Source organism: Dermacentor andersoni, chromosome 3 (assembly GCF_023375885.2).
Source record: "Dermacentor andersoni chromosome 3, qqDerAnde1_hic_scaffold, whole genome shotgun sequence".
Lineage (NCBI taxonomy): Eukaryota > Metazoa > Arthropoda > Arachnida > Ixodida > Ixodidae > Dermacentor > Dermacentor andersoni.
The window spans coordinates 173731169-173750899 of NC_092816.1; the positions used below are offsets into that span (position 1 = coordinate 173731169).

The following is a 19731-nucleotide window of genomic DNA, read 5'->3' on the forward strand; positions in this document are numbered from 1 at the left end:
ACAGATTTTATAATTAGCTCTGTCTTTCCGTGTAACTTCAACGTTTAGGCATTCGTGCAGACCAGCACAATACAGGTATAGTGAAAGTGCAGACATGAACAAAGTGCTGGCTTCCAACAAACATTTATTTTAAATGTGAAGCATACATACACATTAAAAAAAAAAAGATAAATGAGCAAGAGTGTTGTGGGAACTTGGTAATTAACAGTTATCTCCTTGAACCTTTATAAAAGACAAAAATATCTTAAGTTTATATGATCAGACATGAGAACGACCAAAATCTAGTTCCTAGTGCCAGCAGCGCAATGCTACCGGCAACTCATTGATCACACACTGAATGGGCCACAAGGAAGTTTTGTTACAGTTAAACACTCTGGCACCACCAGTATTGAATGTGAGAGTGATGTCGCTCCACTCACTTCCCTCCATACGCTTGCGATACAGTGCTCCATCTGTGATGTCAGTGAGCACTGTATTTTTGTTTGAAACCTCACGCAGATTCTTCTTAAGTGAGTCGAGAAGTGCCGCAGCCACCACCTTACTCGAAAGTAAAACGTCAATTTGTTCCAGCAAATTCATAACTGCATAAAAATTGTGTGCCGAATTCCGGGCATTGCAGTTTGAACAAACAAAACTGTGTCCTTCAGCATTGGCAGCAGGCGTACTGCAGGTCGTACAAAATTAGTAGCGCTTCACTAATTGCCTCTGCCAATTCTTCCACGCCTTCCTCAACAAATATTGAGATGAAGGCAGCACCTCGGCTCCCAGCAAAAGGTTCACCACATGTACTAGCTTTTCCATGTCGCTCCAGTTCAGCCCCGCTCACGTTGAGTACGCCATCAATGTAACCATTGCATCAGCAACACTCACGTCACAATTTGGCAGACGTTCCTCTGAGAACAATTTCATGAAGTCGTCCTCGCCGTCCGCCGTGTCAGCGCAGTTGCTTTCATTGCCCGCATCCGCATGTGCAGACCCTGTCAGTTCTTCGCTTGCACGGTCATTGACGATATGTTGCGGTGATCTTCGGCTGCGATCGTCATTTCTTGTGTTTTCGGCGACGTCGTCCACTTCAGCCGGCAAACAATTGTAGTCTGGTTGCACGCTGTCGTCCAAGTGAGTTGGCGAGTTCGCTGGCTCCACAGTCGGAGACCGCTCGCAGCTCAAATTGGTACAGGGATTAGAGCTTCCCTGCACATGCTGATAAAAAAGAGTGCTTCGTGGAACCGTGAAATTCGCTCCAGGCTTCAAATAGCACTTGCGCTTCCTCTTTACTTCGGGTTCACGTGCACTGCTACCGGCGACGCCCCGATTTTCCATCGCTCGCAGAAAAACGGACGTTCGGAAGGCGAGGAATGCCGCGGAGATCGTCACCAAGCAAGGACTCTCGTAAAACGTGACCACTACTACGGGAATCCAATATAAGACACAGAATTATGGCAATTACGGTAGACAATCACAGAGCACCATACAAAGACAGAATTTAAAAACGTGTATTTGGCACAAAAAATTTCACGATGAGTCGTCGCGTGGTGACGCTGTATGTTTTACATTATTTTGCTTTCTCACAATACTGTCTTCATGCACCTAATGCTAAAACGTTTTTAAGCATAGGAAACAAAGCAGGAAATAAAAAATAGCAAAGTAAAAAAAAGTATATTGCTCGTTTTCTCATTTTTAAAGCCACGGGGGAAAGAAAATGCGAGCTGACGAGAGCCATTGCTAGCCCACGTTCGTGCTGCCATGAAACAACGTGGTCATGTGGTCTTGGACAGTAGCGTCGGCGGCGTTGGCTTGCATCCGTAGCTGCGAGTATTCGTCGCTTGTGCTTGTGCTGCAATGTACGCGTCGGTCAGATTTCGTGACGACGACGCACGAGATGTCGTTAGCATCGGAGATATAAAAAATTTCAGCTCTCAAAGCATTTCAGACTACCAAAGCAACGGGCGGTACAAAGTGCACTGAAAGGACGACCATCAAAGTGGCTTTTTTTCGAGCGCAGATCCTGCGGTTGTTTGGTAAGTTAAATTCTGATATATACATTTGTTCTTCTATAATATTTGCTTATATTTAGGCTGCGTTTGATTTTGCTCTGCTCTGATTTTGCGCAGAGACAAAAGAGGCTGCACATCAACCGACAAGGCGGGTCCCACTTCCTCCACGCCCGTCGGACAGTGAGGACAGCGAGATCAACGTCCAGCGCGGATTCATTGGACGAGGTAATGAAATTTCACTCTTACGTCTAGCCGCATAAGTTTTGCTTTGCCTTTTGTGGCGCTGCACGTGCCCAGCTTCTACAGATATCGAACAGTATAGAGCTCAACATGCAACATGCAGCCTGTTTGACAGCAGAGAAGGAAAATACTGTTATAACATTGTTGTGTGGAAAACAAAATGTCTTCATTTTTGTTAAAGCTCTCTCTCCCTCAATGACATCGCCCTAACTTGTAAGAAACTGTAGGGAAAAGGCCGCAAGCTTAGCAATTTGCATACGTTAATTGTTCACGTGTGTATAATGGTAGCGTAGATGAATTTCATTGTTTCTTGAAAGGAATCGCTCATAACGCACGTGGAGCTGATTCATATATTCCTAACCTGTAAACCTCAGTGCTACTGTTTTGCATATTCAACAAATTTCATTGGAAACTTTTGTTGGCTTTACAAGTATGCCTGCTCTGGATGCATTCAAGTATGATGCGCTAAAAGGTATGCTTTAATCCAGTCATGTTCCTTGATTGGCCCCGAAGAAGGCATGTTTTTTTTTTTTTATACATCCCTTAGCCATAAGTCTGTTCTTTCAAAAGTCAGCGACATGTTCCTTAGCAATTTTCTCAATGTATTATTCCAATTGTAGCTGCTCAGGGCTTGTGTGTTCGAGATGACGCCTCTTTTTTAAAATACCAGTGATGATACCGCTGCGCCAATTGCGTCGAACTGCGCCGAAACGTGAGCACTGCTACATCCTGCTACATTTCAGCAAAATATGGTAAATCTGCGCCCACCCTGCGCCGAAGGGTGTGCTCCGGTCCAGAAACGAAACTAATTAATCGAGTGCCGCTTATGTCACCATCGACAGCGGCATCGCTTGAGCTACCGTACTCGCGGCGCGCGCGGCAATCCGAGCCAAGCCAAGCCTGATGGTGTTGCTGCTGTCAGTGCCTCCTCTATTTTTTCAGTGCCTGGGCGAACGCTCTCCCCAGGCCGTCGGGCGCCCGCGTCGCCGCCGCCGCGTGGCGGCGCTGTGTGAGTAGGATAGTAAGCTGGCGCTGACGGGCCGCGCGCAGTACGAAGCTGACGAATTCGTGTTTGCATCCGCATTTGATTGCATTCCGATTTTTCTCAGGCTTTTGCAGGTACGTATTCCGCATGCAGTCTGTCCGGTCGCGCTGACAGTGCGAAACTTGCATTCGTATTTAATAGTATCCGTTTTCTTTTTTCTCGGGCTTTTGCACGCACGTGTTGCACATGCAGCCTGTCCGGCCGCGCTAACATTGCGAAACTTTGAATTCGTATTGTTCTTCTTTCAGGATTTTGCAAGCACGTGTTCCCTATGCCTCAGTATGTCTTACTGTTGCGTACCATTGTGCAAATCGAACGGAAAGAAAAAGACTGTCGGGCTGTCGTTCCACGAAATACCAGCTGCTGCTGGTATACGAGAGAGGTGGCTTGCAGTAATTAGGCGGGGTGATTGGTCGCCTAATACAACTTCTAACTACACTAGAGTATGCAGCCGCCATTTCAGAACAGAAGACTTCATAGAAGGAAAAAAACGGCGGCTCAGGAAGGATGCAGTTCCGTCCGTCTTTGCAGACTACCCTTCACGTTTGCAGCCGAAGGCAACAATTAAACGAAGCATGGCAAGTATCACTAAACGTGACCGTGCTGCGAACGAACAGTCAACGAATGATTGCACCAGTAGCCATGCTGCCTCGCGACCGCTGTCATGTGCAACGCAGGCAACATCAGGTCCCGAAGCTGAAGAATCGGAGCCGATGGATACTACAAGCGCTACCTGCGAAACAAGAGGCCATCATGGTGTACAGTGCCAGAATGAATGCGTGCACAGGGCTGACCAGGCTGCCTCATGCGACAAAAGTGTCCAGGTCGACAGCAACTCGGCCTCTGCTTTGCTCACTACCGAAAAGGCCAAATGGAAGAGAAAAGAAAGAGATCTGAGGAGCCAGATACTGAGACTACATCAGACAATCGACAAGTACAAAGAGGAGCTCAAGAAACTGCAGGAGGACTCTTTGACTGCAGACGTTTCCTACATTAGAGAAAGAGCAGCAGAGAAAGAGGCTTCAGCATTGTTTCTCGTGGACCAAATTACCAATTACAAAAAAAAAGGCCTACCTGGTCTGAAGAAACTACTCGACGTTGTGTGGTGCTGAGGCATTTATCAACGAAAGCCTACGAACATATTCGAGGGGAGATGCTTTTGAAGCTTCCAGACCGAAAGACCCTAACTAACTATATTGGAACTACAAGTGGTGAGACCGGCTTCAGCAAACTGGTGGAAGCTCGGCTGATATGTGAAGCCGAAAACTTTGACAAACCGCAATCAAAGGTCTGCTCGCTCATCGTTGACGAGATGAGGGTAAAGCAGAAGTTGCAATACAACAAGCAACGTGACTGCTTTGTTGGGCAAGTAGACATCGGGGTGGAAGAGCAAAACGGTGACCTTGTCTTAGCCAATTCGCTCCTGTGCTTTGTCATCAGTGGACTGACAACAAAGTTTCGAATTCCAGTTGCCTACTATTTTACAAAAGGGCTAACGGGCCCCCAACTCCACAAGTTGCTGATTTTCGTCATGCAAAAAGTGGAAGCTTGTGGGTTTAGGATTGTTCGCCTTGTCACGGACAATCATAAAGTGAACGTGAATTGCATGAAACTGCTTGGAAATGGCCTGCTTACCTACCGGATTGAACACCCCTGTGACCGCAGCAGGATTCTTTTCATTAGCTTTGATCCGTGCCACGTGCTGAAGAACGTGAGGTCACAGTTTCTATCGCGTGACTTTGGCCCGAAAGGCGAGATTTCTGCTTCACACATAAAAGACCTCTACGAACTGCAGAAAGGCTTGTCTGTAAAGCCTGTTCGGTTTTTAAGCAGGAAGCATGTTTATCCGAGCAACATAGAAAAGATGAACGTGGCAAGAGCCGTCCAGCTCATGTCTCCAAGTGTAACCGCTGCCTTGGAACATCTCAAGGATCAGGCTGGACACACTTGTGCGCTGTCATTTTCAGCCGCAGGCCCAACAATTACGTTCATGAAGAACGTTTATCGGTGGTTCATGCTTCACGATGTCAGCAACACGACGCAGCACATACGCCACAATTTTTCGGATGGCCGTCAATTTGACGACAGTGCTGATCCGCAGCTTGAATGGCTTGAGGTCACTTTTCCTATGTACTTGGAGACGTTAAAGAAAAGATCTGGACATGCTCGTGAATTCCTCACAGCCGAAACGTATGAAGCAATTCTGTTAACCACCTATTTGACAGTGGCGTGCGTCAGATATCTGTTGACAGAAGAGAAGTTTTCTTTTGTGCTCACTCGAAAATTCAACAGCGATCCAATTGAATCGCTCTTTGGAAGTTTGCGAATGTCATCCGGGTGCAACGACATGTTGGACGTTCGGGATGCACTGTCAGGCCTCGAAAAGCTACTGAAGACCGGGATTGCTGTGTCCAATGCAGCCTCCAATATTGCCCACAAAGAATGTGGTGCAATGTCGGGACACATACTGTGTGATGCACATTCCTCTGCACAACCAACTTCTGCTTCAGCTTCAATGCCTCCCCTGCCGTCGACTGTGCAAGCAGTGCCCCAGCTCTCGAGAGCAAGATTGGCATTGCAGAGACTTAATACCACAATTTTGCCACAGCAGCTGTCATCGCTACAGATTTCGGCTACCGCCTATGTGGGGGGCTACATTGCAAGGGTTGTAGGCGAGCATATTGACTGCGAGAACTGTGTTACTTTGTGTACGAAGCCGGTGAGCAACCAGCCGCTCTTTCAGCTCACTCGGAGCCAAGATCAAGGTGGGCTGCTCTACCCGTCGGACCAACTTCTCTTTGTCTTGGACTGTTTAAGAGATTTTGCTGACCGTGCACTGCAGGAGCACCAGACCTTGCAGAAGCCACTGACTACCTTAGTGGAGTACACCGTCCCAGCTCTTTGTTCTTCAAAGTTGCTGAAGTGCAAGAGCAATGACAGCAACGAGCACAGGCATAAGCTCATGAACCTCATATCGGTTCGTTTCCTGAGGCCGCTCCTCTGCAACTACGCCTTCAATGTTACTGATAGGCACGACGCAGTTAAACATTTTGTAAGAAAGCCCCTTTCGCGAAAGCACGCGAAACTGTGAGAGTGGTATACGCTTCAATGACATGTAGTAGTTTCCTTCCGCAATAAATGCTTTTAATTCCACCATTGAAATGGTAAAATCAATGTGAGCCATGACTCGTAACTCATTGATATTGAAGACATGAACCTCCCTATTTGCGGAGTAATGTCTGCATGCAGGTTCTGCAGAGCTTCATGTGTTGCAGAACCGCGCGGCAGAACGCGCTTTTTGTTTGTTTTTGCACCGTTACGATTCAACAGCTTTGATTTCCTAAATGACACGGCACAGCTCCTCATTTTCTGACGCCAGCTGTGGCTTCCTTGCGGTGGCAACAAATGTAACTCTCAAAAACTTTAAGAAGGAAACGTGGCATCACGTTTTGCCGTAGAGCAGTCTCACGACATTACGTGCCATTTAGCGCGTGAACTCCCGGCTTGCGTGCACCCTGCTACACGAGTGGACGTTAGGAGCTCTTTCAGCGCCCAAGCGTTCCCATTATATGGTGGCAAGCACTGCTTTTAAATATCGACTTTCATATAAGCGAACATAACGGCGACAGAACATTTTTCCACGCATTGGATTTCAACTGGCGCGCGTTCTCGCATCGGCGCAGCAGACGACGCGCGAGCGCATTGAACAGCAATAGCTGCGAACGACACATGCCTCTAAAATAGGCTGGTTGCCCAGAGCGACAAGTGCTTCAGGGTTCGTGTTTACAAAGGTCTTGCTTGTACTTGAAACAATGCGAATACAGTCGAAAGCTCAACCATTTAACAACTGCGTATACAGTCACGCCCTGCGTTTCCATGAGCGACGATGATGCTACTCCGGCGGCGGCGCGTGGCGGCGAAAAGCCGTACTAGAGCCGACGGCCGGTTCCCTTGGTTCTCCGCTCCATTTCCCAGGCACAGAAAAATAGAGGAGGCACTGCTGCTGTCATAGAGTTTCCTATATGGCTGCTGTTGGGCTGCTGGTGTGGTCTTTGCGGCATGCGGTCGCCCTGAGTTGGATGTGCTAGCCCTCACCGTCGGCCGTCGACTTCGCTATGGCGCTTGCAAAGCTGAAAGGTTGGTGCATCTATCATGCATTTTGTATTGCTTAAGTTTGTAGAGGCATAGCTAGCACGTTGTCTGCTGCTGTTCTATATGTCAAAAAATGTGTGCCAAGAGCATAGGCAAGAAAGCGGCAAAGATGGCGGTCTGCTGTTCAGGAGCGATTGGCGTTCACCGCACGCGCTTCTTCTGCCTCGGCGGTTTGTTGGCGCGATTTCAGGCGTGATGACGGCTGCGCGATGGAGACTAGCGACGAGTTTGGGTCGCGTGTGGGGAGGCGCGCGCTCGTTAAAAAAAAAAAAAAAGCGGCTTGTCTGCCGAAAGCTCCTCAGGTTCAATATTTCACGGACGGAGGGAAGGTTCAATCAAGCGACCAGTCGCGTAGGCCAATAAAAAAAAATTTCGTATCTTTAACGTTTTAATTCCGCACCGTTCTTGTAGCTACATATTAAGGCATACAGAAAAAACGTTGCTTAACTTAGTGAAACTCTAGTCGCTGTTTTCTCTCGGTGACGTCGCCCTGGGTCGTTTCAGCCGCGCTGCGATCACCAATGCTCGTCGCGTCGTTGCTCGCATACATACAGCTACTGAAGATGCCACGTTAGCTTGCTGTAATGTCTAGTGCACGGAGTTGAGCGCTTTCTACCTTTTTATTTGACTGAAACATGCCTGCGTTATGCTTTAGAACTTATAATTTTAGCTGTTTGCGTGAGCTATTTCAGTCAGGACTATGGAACTGGCATGCTTGCTATGCCCGAACTTGCATGACAGCTAACGTATCGTGGCCGCTCGCAGCAATGATAATGCAAGCTGTTCACGGGGGCAGAAAGAGTTGAACAGAAAGGGAATCGAAAGGGCACTCAATAAAACATCGTGCCTTGTCTAGCGTCTCGGCGGGCCTCCGTTGTTTTTCTGCCAGGTTGAATTTGGACTTGTAGGCTCTGTTCTAATGCAGGACAAAGGTTGAAGTGCTAAACTAAGAGATGAAGCGATCTTGATAAACATTTGCGCATGTGAAAGAATTAGTTTTATTTCTGGTATATCGTGTAATGCTAAAATGTCGGTAATGAGCAATTTAACCTTTTCTTTTAGCATAGCGTAAATTGCATTATTTAGTAGAAATGATACATTGCTTTTTTTTTGTGCAGGCCGCTCCACCAAGTTCAATCAGGACATTCTTCTCGAGACTGACCAAAATGGTGACAAAATATCACTGTGGTGCCGTCAAGCAAACGAAGCAACTGGCTTTTGTGTTTTGTGCGACAGCAGCATTAACTGCAGGCAGCACGGCGTAACGGCTATAAGGCGGCATGCCGCCACAAAGCGCCACATTGACTCTGCCAATCAGCACCGAGACGCTTCAGGTGTCCTACAAAGACCGAAGACTACTCAGTCAACTCTGGAATTAACAAGCCAACGAAACATTCCACTGAATGACCAAGTGACACACGCAGAGACACTTTTTATCCTTCGTATGACACTAAAGGGCATTCCATATTCATGGGCAGACACAGCAACTGACTTGTATCCAAAAATGTTCCCGGATTCAGAAATAGCCAAGAAATTTTCCTGCAAGAGGTCCAAAACCTCTTACACTGTTTCTGACGGCCTGGGTTCATACTTCAAGAAGCTTGTGGTCGACGAGCTCAACAAGGCAGACGTGTTTTATTCTATTGCCATAGATGAAACCCCTATTCCAGAGCAAAGGTGCCAGCAGCTTGATGTGGTGGTTAGATATTTCTCTGACAAAGCACAGCAGGTAGTAGTGGAGCACCTGCAGTCGTACCGGCTGGGTTCCGCAACAGCAGAAATTTTGGCAGGTGAGATCCAGAAAGCAATGATGGACCTTCCGCAGAAGAACTTCATCTGCTTTTTTACCGATGGTCCAAATGTAATGAAAAGCTTGAAGAAGAAAATGCAAGAGGCTTACCCGAATATCATCGACTTAGGAGAGTGCTGCCTGCACAAAGTGCACAACTCGTTTGCTCGAGGATTGAATGCCTTTGGGTCGGACATCGAAGGGGTTGTGATAGATGTTTATTACTTTTTTAAGAATTCAGCTGTGCAGAGCGCAGCGATGAAAGCGGAACAAGTGACACTTGGTCTTCCTGAAACTGTATTTTTGCGCCATGTGAGCTCAAGGTGGCTCACTTTGGGGCCTGCTGTTGATCGCTTGATAGAGCAGTATCCTGCTGTGAAGAAAGTCCTGTTGTCAGACACATCCTGTCGCACAGGAGGCCAGTTGCATGAACGACTGAGGAAGGTGTTCTCTGACAAGACCTTCTATGCCAAGCTCCTCTTCATTAGGAACGTTTCTGAAATTTTTGTTTCATTCCTATCACTCCTACAGGGAAGTGAACCACTGGTGCATCGACTCTATGAAGAGATGGTGTTTCTCGTTCAGAAACTGCTTGGTCGCTTTATGAAAGCCGAAGCTTACCGTACAGTTAATGGCAAGGACTTGCCACGTTTGGATGTTCATTGTTCTGCAATGTGGAAGGCTGTTGTGGAAGTTGGTGGAGACACAGAAGCAGCTATGTCCCAGTGGGAACCAGCCCAGAAAAAGGCTTTTCGGTTGGGTGCACAAAGTTTCTACTTAAAAGCCACAGAACATCTGCTATCACGACTGCCCTTTGGGAACATGGCACTGCGGAGCCTACGTTGCCTTTCTCCCAAGGCCAGGGAGGAGGAGTCATCAGAAGCTGAAATGAGGTGCTTAGCTGCAAAGCTGCCTCAGGTGATACAGCCAAGCGAAATCTCAACCCTGATGGATGAGTATACAGTTTTTCAACTGGAGACAGTTGAAAGTGCTCCAAGGGTTGATAAATATTGGCAGGTCATCTTTGACTTAAAAAAGAGTGATGGCTCGCACAAGTATCCACTACTTAATAAAGTGGTAAAGGCTTTGCTGAGCATTCCCCATGGAAATGCAGATGTCGAAAGGGGTTTTAGTGAGAATCGTAGACTTCTTCATGACAGGGCGCGGCTAACGGTAGAGGGCATCAATGGGATACGTCATGTTGTGTCCTATGGCAAGCGTTTCCATAGTGACCCCAGCCGTTTCAGCATTACGCCTGAGGTTGTTAGAGTTGTGCGAAACGCAAAGAAACTGTACTAACGCATTGCTTCTGAGGAAGAGCAGTCAGCGAAGCGGCAACGCAAGGCAGATGAGGCAGGCTTGAGCAGCGGTGATCAAGCAGACCTTCAAAAGGAAGTAGAAACCGCAAGGAAGATGCTAACAAATGCTGAACTTTTAATTAGCCGTGGCCTCAGGTCAAAGGACTTTGCTGACATTGAAAGTGGCAATTCTCTTCTGGCTGAGGGCAAATCTAGACTTGCAGTGTCCCTTCAAAAGATGGCTGATAGTAAAAGGAGAAAAGTGGCTGCACGCACGTGAAGTACTTTTCCGGGGTTTCACAGTAGTTTTGTGGACACAAGCCTGACTGATGTTGAAACTTGTGCGAATTTTCTTCATTGGACTTTTTAGTTGGCAGTTTATTAGAGCACATAACCAGAATTTTCTTCATATTTATTGTTGTGTTTCTGTATATTCATAATGTCTGCTTAAACTTAGAAGATATGTTTTCATCAATGGGGTTCTCTGTCAAGGTACTATTGTTCCCGCCGTAATATGTTTAGGTCCGCACAGTTAGTCATGCAGTTTCACTCAAGTGAGTGTATTCTGTGCATTTTTTTTTCTTTTTTTGTTAAAGGTTTTTTCGCTAGTCAAGCTGCTTTACTCATTGCTATATACACAGTTAACTAGTCCTGCTGTTTCACTGAAGTGAGTGTATTCTCTGGTATGTTTTGTAAAAGGCTTGTTCTCTAGTCATGCTGCTCCACTTGGCTGAGTGTATCGCTTAGTTTTGTAAAAAGGTTGTTCTCTAGTCATGCTGCCCCTCATTACTGGGTTCCTTGCTTTATTATCAACAAGGTTTGCTTGCTAGTAATGTTGCCTCACTAGGATAATTGTATTCCTTGATTTGTCTCGTAAGAGGATTGTTCTTTAGTCACGTTGCCTCACTATTTTGAGTATTCCTTTCTGTAAAACGTTTGTTCACAAGTCGTGCTAGTCCCATGAGCATATATTCAGTTCTTTGTTTCATAGTCACATTGCCTCACCCATGTGAGTGTATTCTATTTCCTTTGTGAAAGGCCACTGCTGTGATATTTAATCATGGGGATCTGTTCCCGTGATCTTTCCTGTACAAGTACGTGCAAATATTTGCCCAAGCTGCTGTGATAGTCTTGTTGCCTTAAGACATTTTATAATAAAGTGCAATAATTGTATATTTGCACATTGTTTGTCTGACAACTTTAGTTAAAGCTAGACTAACCGGTGGTATTAATAATTAAAATAAGTGGCGTTTGTTAAATTTTGGCTATGATAGAACACCACTCAGCATTTCTTGCTTTCCTATTGCTTGCTGTGAAAGCAGCACATATGTTTTGCAATTGTTTCAACAGACACCCGCTTCGAACGCTCGTTTTACTGCTCCGAAAAGCAATTTTGCCTGCTCCGAAAGCGCCATTTTACTGCTCCGAAAGCCCATTTTACTGCTCTGAAAGGCATTTTTGCCTGCTACGAAAGCCAGTTTTACTGCTCCGAAAGCTGCTCCGAAATGGCCAAGGCCAGTATCATCACTGCAATACTGTTTTCAATTCAATTCAAAGCTTTCTTTGCCTACCTCCCAAAGCTTGGCGTGGTTGTATAAATTGGCCAATTTATTGCCTCAATGACTTGGCACAAGCTGTCAGTCAGTTAAAAAATTATGGGTCTTGTCGTGGGATTTTAACCTCGGTACTCCAGTGCAGCATCAGATGCACTGTTCATTAGGCCATAGACGCACAAAGAACTGCAGTATAGCAACCTTACCCCTCATTTCCCTCTTGCAATTTAGCACTTTGAAACACATGGCATATATGCCATATTGTATACAATTTACTTTTGAAATTTAAACATTGCACTGTGGTAGGTGGTAGTGGAGCAAGTGCCCAAAAGAACCCCATGAAGCCATGCCATAATTCGCAACCATTTTTGCTGAATCCCATTAAAATGTGTGTGTGTGACAAGACTGGCTGCAGTAGGAAGGCTGTTTGGTGAAGCTTTCTTTCTGATGTATGAAGGTATAGATGCTGTTATCCATTTGGTGATAACACTGTTGTGTTTCTCCACAAATGTCTGCAAGGTATGCTGTTGTGACTAAGGGTGACTGCAAGATACATTAGTCACTGAATTCACTGCATGCAGAGATGTGACATATGTCACATCTCTGCATAGGTATTATATAAGACCACTCTGGATTTCTTACCATGTTTAGCTCTTTGTTATTGCTGGCTCATCAAATTTTGCTTATTGTTTCCACAGTGAGTGGGATCAGCACATTTTTTTCATGTTAATATGCCATATATACTTGTCCTTTCAGTAGTACTTATAAATCTTTGTTCTCACTTGCTGACCTTTCCATTTTAGTTTTTTTCAGGCACTACCTTGAGAAGCAGTGCAGCAGTGAAGATGACATAACAAGGAGGCACAACTTGCTCGGAAAGCTTGTTGCTGGAAAGATTGCGGATCTGATGAAGAAGTAATTTTGTAAATATTATTTGTAAATAAATACATGCCTACTTTCAAATGAAATTTGTTCTTTTTATAGACTGGTTGCCACATTGCAGTCCTCACTGCTGTATAGCACCATTGTTTTGATACATGAACAATGTGCTTAGACCAGTAGGCAACACTACCAATAGACAAATACACTACTAATAGGCCAATAGAGTGCCAATAGACAAATACACTACTAATAGGCCAATAGAGTGCCAATAGGCAAGTATATTACTAATAGGCCAATAGAACACCAATATATACCAGTAAGTCACCAATAGGCTTATACAATACCTATAGACCAGTATGTTGAATAATCTCATAGCCTATTGGTTTTTCTATTGGTCATTTTTGCTAGGGTAAGCAAGGATTCGGGACCAGGCCTCTTTTTCTTGTAAAAAGAACACAAGAACTTTTGTTAGGATTGATTTTAAATCCATTTTTCTCTGCCCACATTGACACTTTGTTCAAGCCATGCTGTACCTGTCTCTCGCACACTGTGAGGTTACAGGATTTGAAAGCTATTTGAATGTCATCCACGTAGACAGAATAAAAGATGGCCGGTGGTAATGAAGCACAAAGCGTGTTCATCTTCACGATAAAGAATGTGCAGCTGAGCACACTTCCCTGGGGTACACCAGTTTCTTGTGTAAAAGGACGTGACAGTACATTGCCGACTTTTAACCGGAAGGTACGATTGGACAAATAGCTTCCTATTAGGTTTAGCATATTACCATGCATGCCCATTTCTGACAAGTCTCAAGATTCTGTAATGGCACGTTGTGTCGTACACCTTCTCCATATCGAGGAATATGGATAAGAAAAACTGTGTGTACAAATGCGTCACGGATATTTCCTTCAATATGTACAAGATGATCAGTTGTGGAACGCCCTTCTCTGAAGCCACATTGATAGGGATCAAACATTTTGCTCAGTTCAAGGAAATGAACGAGTCGCCGATTATTCATCTCTTCAAATACCTTACAAAGCGCTTCCAGTATATCATGAACTCCCTTCGTGTAAACGACCCAAGAAAAGAAAAGAGGAGATGATTATGACAGTCTTGCTAAGCTGCGTCCCCTCATTGATAAACTGAACAAGAAATTTCAGGAAGAATACTCGCCGTCATCTCACCAGGCAATTGACGAGAGCATGGTTGCTTTCAAAGGAAGATCTAGTATGAAACAGTACCTTCCAATGAAGCCCATAAAAAGAGGGTATAAAGTCTGGTGCAGGGCCGACTCAAAGACAGGCTATTTGCTGCAATTTCAGGTGTATGAAGGGAAGAACGCACAAAGATGGCCAATCAAAGCCTTGGTGAGCATGTCGTGCTTTTTCTGTCAGAGAATGTGCAGCCTGGAACGCTATTCTTTGCTAACTATTTTACCTGCACTCACCTAATGGAAACTCTTGCTGAGAGGAGCATCCTAGCCGCAGGGACGGTTTGCACCAACAGAAAGGACTTGCCCAAAGAATTGAAGTTAAACAACAAGCTAAAGAAGGGAGAAAACTTGTGGCGCTCTAAATATCAGGTCACAGCCTATCAGTGGCATGACACTAAAGATGTTCACCTCTTGTCGAATATCCATGATCCGAAGGAAACTGACGAAGTGTCACGGAAGCTTGCCAATGGCTCTTCAGTGGCTGTGATCTGCCCAAAAGCACTGGCAGACTACAACATGTCGATGGGGGCCGTAGACAAATTTGATCAAAAGCGAAATGCCTACACTTCTGATAGACGTTCCAAGAAGTCCTGGTATAGAATATTTCATCTTATCTTCGATGCTTCTGTCGTCAATGCATTCATTCAATACTGCACCAACAATGGCATAACATACTTGTGGTTCCGGCTTGTTCTAGGACGGCAATTCATAAATGGACAAACGTTCAGGCACTACACTAGCACAGGACCATTCCGGAAGAACAAGGAGGGTCGAAAGAATGGCCAAAAAATGGTTGGAGTCTCGGAGGAAATTCGGTTCACAGGGAGCGGCCACAATCCACAAAAAGTGCCCACAAGGCGAAGGTGCAGGTGGTGCTCCACCATAGGAAATGAGGTCCACACAAAGTTCATGTGTGGGGTGTGCAAGGTGACCCTGCGTGCCACTTGTTTTGGTGCCTTTCACACTAAATAGGCACACAAGTGATCTCAGCATGGTGCCTTCATGCGACAATGGGACAGTGTTGTCCCACTTCCGAGATCCACGGAATGTGCCAATGGGACATATACGTCCCACTTTTTTCTAATAAACTAGGCATGTTATAATCCTCAAATTTGTTTAGTATCATTTGTGAAGCCTTCAGGAGCTCAAAAAAGCAAAGCATTTTCCTTTTTTGCTAGAAAACCATATATGAACTCACAAAGGGATAATTAATGTGGAATCTACATATTATGTGCCCATTTCATTGAACAGCCTGTTCAAAACAATTTCATCAAACATTTTTATAGTTAGCATTCGTTATGTTTATTTTTATGACCTGGATACAGTGTTGCAGTTGCATATTTTGTACTAATGCCACTTTCATAAGTCATAAAATTTAGCATATCTTTCACATTGTAGCTTAAGTGTTTTGCTATATGTTTCATTAGAAGCTGCAAAAATTTTAGTGTGAGGCCTGCCTACTTGTCTGGCAAGCACACCGAGTCGGAACACTTAAAGTTTAGTGCTACCAAGTAAAGAGTGAGTGCATACATGTGTCAGAGATGGTATGTAGGCAAGTCGTCCTGGTGAAGCCACTGCACCTGCATTGAAAACATTTCAACTACTAGCGTAGTGCATGATTTCATGCCCACTTTGACGAAATGGAGCACCACTGCAAATATCTGGGCATACCTGTCCAGGGCAGCAAGTGTGTCTACACTGAAAACATTTCAAGTACCAGCATGTAAGGAAGTGCCATCGCCAGTGGAACTGGAGAGTACAAAGCGGCGTGCTCCCAAGCTGTTCATCAATGGAACTCTGCCTGGACTGTGTGCCAAATATTTTTGGATGTGAAAGTGGGGGTGAACTGGTAAAGCATTTGCTCGGAGCTACATGTGTGGAAGCTTTTTGTCAATCAGAGTGCGTTTTACAGTGAAGCTGTTAGCCCCTAGTTGGTCAGCATTTTTTGTGTCCGTTATCAAAAATGTGGGGCGATTGCAGTGGCAGTGCAGGGCCAGAAGCAATGGCTCATACCCCCCGTAAGGCAGAGGCTTCAGCGAAGTGAAGCGCACAGTGTATAAATTCTTTGGAATCATGGATACAGCATACAAAACAGCATACTTTTCAATAAAGAACATGTGCAAAAGAAGCATCGGAGCCAAATAATTGATGATGAGGTGTGCCTGGTAACAATGCAAAGCATGTAGCGCTCCCTGCATACATTTCCCGGTAGCGAATACTGCTGCGCAAGCTGCCGCGGCAATGGCAGCTTGCGACGTGGGAAGTGATGTCCCTAGCCATATATGGAATAACCAGACTAGCACCTGATTTCAGTGTTGTTGCAGCACCGCTACAGGTGGTGGTGTGCTGTCAAAATTACCATCACTCTAAAGCAGCAAAGTATTGCATACCCCCACAGCAGTTGTAGTGGTGGTATTAAACAGCTTCACTGGACATTCACTTTCGCAGGATGGGGATGGCGAGCCAATTTTATTTTTTTTATTTTAGGAGACTGGAGATGTATGCAAAGTGTACTATAATGTATTCATGGGTTCAAGTGTACAATGTATTCATTTTGCTTCTTGCAGTTGTTGTGGTATCAATTTCTAAGTAACTCTAGTCTGTTCACCTAATAGCATGTGCTCTTTTTACTGTGCAAAATAAGAAACTTGAGCAAACTTTGCATTCTTGTAGTTTGTCACTGTATGTGCACTGACAAATTTCCTTTATACATGTTATATACAAATTTCCTTTATACATGTTATAGTCATTGATCAATTTCTAGTTCATTAAGAATTGTTTCTGGTAGCTTTAATCCTTCTTGATGTGCTTTTAATTCGGTTTACTTAGCATTTCTTATATATTTTGCTCAAACCTTGCATAAGTATTATTTTTGCAATAAAGTGTTGCTTTGTGATATGCTCAATTCATGTGCTTTTGGCACAATAGTCCTCGCCTGGCCGATTGTCAAGACCTGCCCATTTCTTAGCGGGATGTCATTCATATTTTCATTGTAAACATTGTTGCTGCATACCAAAGGCGGCATTGCGGATTCGTTTTTGAGGACATGTTCCTTTTCAGGTGACTTGGTCGAGTATGCATCGGCCCCTATAGGCAACAGTGCTTGGCACTGTGCCAGGAGCTCAGTACCACTAGAGACCCACGCTTCGACTCATTTCGAAACCGCAATATTAAGCTTCAGATGATCGTAAACCTTTCAAGACTACTTCTAGACCAGCTTTTTGATAATGTCTTAAAAGCATTTAGAATCCATATATGAAGACCCCTGGTAAAGGGATTATTTGAGTCTTCCACAATCCTATTTCGAGACCAGCTTTTCGAATACGTTTTAAACAGCTGTTGTAGATCGTCTGAAAAAAAGTAATTAAGCCAGACATTAGCAGACATATACAACGTTTCAACAATGAAGTTGTCTTATTTGTGTCTTCTTTAACACTTTCATGGTCGTGCCTACTCCAATCGGCAGCATGCTCTCGGTGGTGCAAGTTCGAATTTTGGCACCTCTCCGAACGCTTCGTACAGCTAGAGCCATCAAGCGGGTTAAAGAGAGACTATTTTATCAGTTTCGGATTTGTGTTTCTCTTTTCCACCACGTGGGAATTTTTTAAGCACCTGCATAGTTGGGGTGACGAGCGCTCGTTGTTTCTGAGATGGCATCTATATCGCACGCGTCCGCTCCACGGAAAAGGCGAGTTTCGACGAATTCCGACGCATCTGGGTTCGAATTTGCGGATGATCGTGGCAGCACAGACTCGGAAGACTGATTCGTTGGACTTCAGTATGGACGACGAAAGTGCAGCAAACCGCCCCGGAACATCGACAGGTATTCGCCGGTGAATTTTGCTTTCTTCTCGGACCGTGTTATCGTGTCATAAGGATTTCCGGCGTGTTCTAAAGGTCACAGTTCTTATCTGCAGGGTGTCAATGTCGTTCGGACGGGACCATTTACCAGCGGCCGCACAGAGAGTGGAGTTTTGTCCACGAAGACCGTTGGGTGGACCCTGGAATCGCGCTCCGGAGTGCTGCGTGGTGGTTCGTAAGAGCCGTCGACTTCTTCCTGTTGTTTTTCACCGCTGAAATCATCAGGGAGATATGCAACAACACAAATAAGCATGCGTGGATGCATATTTTCGAGAAGCCCACGTACAGCGAGAGAGATGGATCATGGAAGGAAGTCACTTAAGAAGAGATGCTCAAGTTCATCGGACTTCTCGTACACATGGGAATCGTGCAAGTCCCACGCTTGCATTGTTATTGGAGCACATGCAGATTATTCCCAGGGCTTCTTCCGCCTACAGTGATGCCAAGGAAACGGTTCAAGGCGTTGCTTGCCTTCCTGAGTGTGTCTGATCCAGAGAAGACGACCCTCGCATCCCATGGCAAGCTTCACCGCATACCCCATCTGCTTCAGCACGTCAATGATTCTTCCACGCTCACGGAGCAAGAAACATTTAGGAGTGGAAACTCCGCTGTTTGCGGCGACCAGAAAAGGTCACAAGCCCACGGAGCCGTTCTCGTGCTGGCGGCGCCTGGCGGCCTGGAAAGAAATTACCGCAGTTGAGAGCGTGCCGAAGCCGCCTGCCCAGGCGCTGCGTTTCTTTTTTTCGCTGCGGCTTCTACGACGCGCCGCATGGCGCCGCCACTGTATACGGCCCCGTCGGCGCATACAATTGTGACCTTATCTGGTCGGCCACGCTCGCTCGCACTGACGGGAGTTTCACCTTCTAAATGTCTTACTCCGTGTCCGCGCTACTTTTTCAACCATGTCGGAACCGCTCCGTTGATGAGAGAATGGTGAAATCGAAAGGTCGGTCCGGAATTTGCCAGTACATGAGGGATAAAGTGATCAAATGGGGTTACAAATTATGAGTTTTGGCAAATTCGGAAATGGGGTACACTGTTCAGTTCAGCGTCTATACGGGAAAGTGCGAAGAACCTAGCGTGCAAGTTTTGGCATTCAATTTTGTGATGCGGCTGTGTGAAAATTATCTTGATCAGGGTTACATAATTTTTTGGACAATTTCTACACTTCCACATCTTTGTTTGTTCATTTACTGGAGCGCAAGACACTTGCGTGTTGGACAACGCAGAAAGATCGGCGTGGCTTTCCAAGTGAACTCAAAGACACACAGTGTCTTTGAGTTCGATCGATCATTGATGGAAAAGTCGCCGTATGGGGGTATTGGTAGTTGGCGGAAGAGCTTCTCTTTGAGATACGATTTTTTGACGGCCACGTGATTGTCAGTGCTTCTGTTGTGTCGAATCGTCGTGCCTGTCATGAGTGCCCCAAAGAACTGTCGGCGCTCGTTCACAGCTGCATTCAAACGGGCTGCTATCCTCCATGCCAAGAAAACTAACAAATGCGCTGGAGGACGCAAGTTTGGAGTGAGTGAACGCGTGGTGCGGCAGTGGCGGCTTCAGCGCGAGAGAATTTTTTCATGTGACTCCAAGCGCCGTGGTTTTCGCAGGCCTAAGTCCGGACGCTTTCCGGAGCTGGAAACGAAGCTTGCGGCGTACGTGATGGATCTATGCGATCGATCACTGCTGGTCACATGCGAAATGATC

At 45.6% G+C, this 19731-nt stretch overlaps 2 long non-coding RNA genes and 1 pseudogene across 2 annotated transcripts in view; 2 read left to right on the top strand and 1 right to left on the bottom strand.

The window, feature by feature from the left end:
• LOC140212822 (uncharacterized) overlaps nt 1-19731 on the bottom strand; it is a 192022-nt gene that overhangs the window by 124890 nt on the left and 47401 nt on the right. The window lies entirely within an intron of this gene.
• LOC140216473 (uncharacterized) lies at nt 1750-13064 on the top strand. The gene is made up of 3 exons (XR_011893157.1): nt 1750-2018; nt 2112-2219; nt 12875-13064. It is a non-coding gene; the product is annotated as an uncharacterized lncRNA (long non-coding RNA).
• LOC126524151 (uncharacterized) lies at nt 2667-6370 on the top strand (annotated as a pseudogene).